Source organism: Alexandromys fortis, unplaced genomic scaffold (genome assembly GCF_014885135.2).
Source record: "Alexandromys fortis isolate MF-2015 unplaced genomic scaffold, M_Fortis_MF-2015_v1.1 scaffold_65, whole genome shotgun sequence".
Classification (NCBI taxonomy): Eukaryota; Metazoa; Chordata; class Mammalia; order Rodentia; family Cricetidae; genus Alexandromys; species Alexandromys fortis.
The window spans coordinates 8,533,130-8,538,613 of NW_026067986.1; positions in this window are offsets into that span (position 1 = coordinate 8,533,130).

The following is a 5,484-nucleotide window of genomic DNA, read 5'->3' on the forward strand; positions in this document are numbered from 1 at the left end:
GACACTAAGAGAAACTTACATAGATCCAATCTACATGGAAAGTAGAAAAAGACAAGATCTCCTGAGTAAATTGGGAACATGGGGACCTTGGGGGAGGACTGAAGGGGGGAGAGGCAGGGAGGGGGAACAGAGAAAAATGTAGAGCTAATCAAAATCAATGAAAATAAATAAATAAAAAGCATTCCAGGTCTTTTTAAAACTTTTAATTATGTGTGTATGTGTGCCTGTCTGTGTGTGCCTGTCTATGTCCGTGAGTGTGCACATGAATGCTGACATCTGTAGAGGCCAGAGGCAGCAAGTTTTTCTGGAGCCTGAGTTATGGGCAGTTGTGAGTCTCCTGACATGGGCGCTGGGAACCAAACTTGGGTTCTCTGCAAGTGTCATATGTGTTCGTAACCACTGATCCATCTCTCCAGGTTTTCTCTCTCTCTATGTCTCTGTCTCTGTCTCTGTCTCTGTCTCTCTCTCTCTCTCTCTCTCTCTCTCTCTCTCTCTCTCTCTCTCTCTCTCTCTGTATGTGGTATGGTGTGTGTGTGGTACATACCTGAATGTACAGCTATGCACCCATGAGTATACATACAGAGGCTAGAGCAGAATGTTGGGCATTCTCCATTGCTCTTTGTGTTACTACCTTGAGACAGGGTCTCTCACCAAAAGTGAAGCTTGCTATTGCAGCTATAGTGAGCGCTTGGAACCCACTTGCTTCCACTTTCCCAGTGTGTGATTACAGACGTGCCTAGACATCACTGCCTTTTTCCACGGGGCCTGGGGATTTGAACTCCAGTCTCACGCTTTCAGTATGAGCGTGCTTAGCCACCAAGTCATCTCAGACCCTAAAAGACATTGCATCATCGCAGACCAACATCAGAGTCCTGCTCACTGATACCGCTCAGTGACAGACACTGACAGAATGTCTAGCTGTCCCTTTAGACTTGCAGTCTCAGAGCAGTAGAGAGGACTGTGGAGCCTCCTATTGTCTGAGACTTAACATTCATCACTTGGCGTCACATCTTTTAGACAGAATGAGTCAGATTTTCTACCCTCCTACCTCCCCGCTAAAAGCACCAGAGAGTGAAATTGACCACATCCTTGGAACAGAAAGGCGTGGAAGCAGACGCGTTTTTTAAAATAGCTCTAATGACTAAAAAGTAAAGATGGAGCTCATGGAAATTAGCTGGAGATCATTATGTTATGTGAAATCAGTCAGTCCTACAGAAATAAGTATATGCTTCCTTTTGCATGAAACAACTCAGGGAAAAAAAAAAAACCCTGGAATGAAGAAGGTGAATCATTAGGGATGTAGAAAGAGGAAAAGTAAAAGGGAGAGAAGAAAGGACAATCGAAGGGGTGAGCGTGAAGAAAGTAAATTTTGTGCGGAAATGCCATCACAGACCCTTTACGATAATAAATTTTAGGAATAAAATGGGAAAGCAATTGCTAACATTTTCCTTGAGAGTTATGTGTTAAGTCCTGTGTGAAATGACTTCCACACAGTTTCTCATGTAAATCACACAATGAAACCATGAAGCGGGTTAAATGACTACCTCTGTTCTAAAATTGGAAAAACAGATGAGAGATGCTAAATGATTCATCCGGCGGAGCAGATGCAGAGAGGGATAGATTCAGATCCGTCTGACTCTAGAGGTAGCAACTATAGGCAGCAGCCTTCAAAAGTTTGCAAACATTGATGTTCATGTTTTAGGAGAAGGATATCAAGAGGAGGAGCTCCATATTCCTGTGCTAAGCACCACACAAGTTTCCTCTTTGATTTAGGTGAAGAGGAGCCCAATAAAGACAGTCAGCCTATTGGCCAAGGAAGGAGAGGTGCTTTGCTTTTCAAGCATCTTCATCCTGTTTTTTTATTGCTTAGACCAAGCAGAATTAGTCTATGTAGCATGCAATTTTAGTATAGTTTAAAAATTAATGGTGAATGTGGTTCAGATTAGAGAGAGACTCTAAAGTCATGTGGTAGTTTTTGAGGTTTGTAGAGTTAGGCTATATTTTTTTAAAGTGAACGGGAATGAGTACTGACAGAATTCTTGTGAGGATAATTTGGAGAGCTTTTTCCACTCTACTTCATTTGTCTGTGTTAAGGCCTTATATTCATATCCTTGTTACTGTTCTCTTGCTGTGAAGAGACACCATGACCAAGACATCAGAGGGTCATGATGGCTGGTAGGCAGGCACGGTGCTAGTAATAGCTGAGAGCTTACATCTGGTCCACAAGAAGGAAGCAGGGTAAAACTGGATTATTAAGAATATTCATGCAGCAACTATAGCAATTGAGTGAAGGAGAGCTGGGCTGGAGCGAGAGCAAGACTCATCCCCGGTCACATATTTCCTCCAAGGCCACACCTCCTAGTCCTTCCTAAACAGTCCTGCCATGACTCTTTCTGTCCCACCAGCCAGCTCCCAAATAATGACACCAAGATTTCTTATTCATTACGAAATTATTATTCTAGCTCTTATAACTTAAATTTATTTTATTTGATTTTAACATACATTTATTTTAATCTGCGTTCTGTTGATGCTCATTACTTCATCTTTTCCTACTGCCCACCCTACTTCCTCTGCATCTGGCTCACTGATCTACCTTCTTCTTTCCAGAGTGTTCTTCTGTCCAGAAGTCCCGCCTATACCTCCTGCCTAGCTACTGGCTGTTCATTCAGCCTTTTGTCACACCAATCACAGCAATATGCCTTCATGCAGTGTACAAATATCTCACGGCACAGTACACCAGCTGGGAACCAAAAATTCAAATCTAGGAGCCTATGGGGTCATTCTCACTAAAACCACTATATTGAGCACGACACGTTTGTCACAATGAGAGAGCTAAAATAGACTCATCATGCAGAGACAGGTCTGCTTTATTCAGATTCCCTGGCTTTTCCCTGACATTTCTTTCTCTTCCGGGATCTCCTTTAAGATATCACATCGCATGTAACCAGTGTGTCTCCTCTGGTTCCTCTCCACTGTGACAGAGTTCCACATGCTTCCTTATTTTTCTTAGAGTTTTGAAGCCTACTCCAGTGTCTTTTAAAATGCTGCAGCCAGTTTCTGTGATATGTGTCTCACCTTCAGACTGGGATTCTTGGTTATTGATTTTTGATTCTTGGAGGAAGATCACACAGATCAAATTAGCATCACATTTTACTCGTTTTTTGCTCATTTTCCTGCCAAATCTCCCCCCCCCCATATACACATTAAGCAAATTTTTGACATTTTGTATATGCGCACAATGCTTTGGTTTCTGTCTCCTCCTCTCTCATCTCCCTCCACCCCTCCACCACCTTCCTACACCAACTGTTCTTTTTCCAGATTAAGGGCATTTGATTTTGTTATGTGATCTGTTTTGTTTAATAAGGGACAGCTGTATGATCATTAGATTACCACTACCCATTGAAGCCTGATAAGACCAGTAGATGTGCAACTGAAGGCAATGACTTCCCCTTTCTCTGAATCTGTCCATGGAAATAATAGCCCCAGCATTGAGGACTGTGGTGTGTGTAGGGGGGGGGTGTGAGTATCCCCTCCATTTTCTTATGGCCGTTGATGGCTCTATTCTTGTGCAGCCACACGTCATGGTTGAGAGTTTGAGCTGACAATAGTTGTATATTTTCCAGATGGATTTCGCAACCCTTCTCTCCATGTTCCAGTTCTTACAATCTTCCTGCTTCCTTCTTCGGTAATGCTCCCCAAGCCTTAGAGGAGTTGATATAAATGTCTTGTTCAGGGCTGAGCACCAAACTGTCATTAATTCTCTGCACCTTGTGAACCTATAAGCCCTGAATTCATCCTAGCTGGCTGGAAAGAGAGGTTTTTCTCATGCAAGCTGAGCGTGAAAACTATCTATGTCTATGAGCATACATATTTAGATATTGTGTCAATTTAGCTACCCAATAGAATTAAATTTCCTGGATTCCTTAGTGCTCTTCTGCTATTGGACCTTGAGTAGGTCTTGACAGTGGCAAACTGATGTGGAGAAGCCATGTGACCATTAGGTGGTAGACGATGCTGGTAATGTTGTACCATTGCTGTGTCATATAAACCTAGAAGCAAAAAAACAAACACAACCCCACACACTTCTGTCACAAGAATTAAATTTTGATACATTATTATTATTATTATTATTATTATTAGACAGGATTTCTCTGAATAGCTCTGGTTGTCCTGTAACTCACTGTGTAGCCCAAACTGGCCTGGAACTGTAGCCCAGACTGTCTATGCCCCATGGGTGCTGGGATTAGAGGCATGTACTACCCTTGTCCCATCCTTCACTTTCTGTAGGTCTCTATTCAAATCATCTCCACAGAGAGACCTTCAGTCTACCTCTTTGCTTTTATTATTCTATCTCTTCCTCTTCTTCTGCTATTGAAGATATATTCTTCTCTCAAATAGTACACCCCAACCACAGTGGCCCCTCCCTCTACTCCTCCCAGTTCCCCCTACCTCCTCTTTTCCCCAGATCCGCTCTCAATATCAATTACATCATTGTTAACTTTTTATTATTGATACATTTAAAGGAAAAGTCCCAGTAGATAAAAGATTTTGTTCTCTCTCCATTGTTACACATACTCCAGTATATAGTACACACTTAGTGAATGTTTGTGGCGTGAATGAAGTTGGTAGATAGTTGAACTTACTGTTTTTAGTGGTGATATTACTGGTAACCACTATGATCATGGCCTATTATGACAGCTTAAAATTTGATAGGGTACTGAAGTTATTTCTTGCCGCAAGAAGCAGCCATAGAGACAAATTATTGACAAATGCCTTTTCCTCTTTCTTTAGTCACTTTCCACTTTCCAGAGTCTGATTCTTTAGATACTGTCTAAGAAATATTCAATAAACGGAAGGGGTTTCTCTCTCCAAATAAGAAGCTCCATTCACTGAAAATTTTAGCAGACAGATCACACAGACGTCATTCTTTCCTAGCTATTCATAAACATGGAACATTTTTGGCCAGTGGTTTGATGAATAAATTCTAAGCTTCTTTAACTCCTGCTGCTTATAGGGTTCAGCCCGATTTCTGGCTAGTCATCTTGTTCCACCCCTTCTGGTCATAGTGTAGTGGTGTATCAAGAGCTGCCCTTCAGGTTTCTCTTTGTAAGATAATAAAAACAAATCCAGCCTGACAATGTCATATGGTTTCTATAAACACTAAAAGACAAATATTCAAATGTATTCTAAGCAATGGGAATGTATTGTAAAACCTATAGCTATGCATTTTTTTTAAATTCACTTTTCTGTGTGCTCAGAAGAAAAGCAGAGTCTTTTCTCATTAGCTCTGGAATTGGTGGTTGCATCCATATCTTTTGCGTCAGTGTGACAGAAATACCTGGTTGAAGCAACTTGGGGGAGGGACTTATTTTCGCTCACAATTTTAAAGTATTGGACCAACAGTTGGGAAGACAGGGCAAAACAGCTGGTTGAGGTGGCAAGAACGCGAGGCAGTGACTGTTCATGTCACAGTGGCCAAGGAAG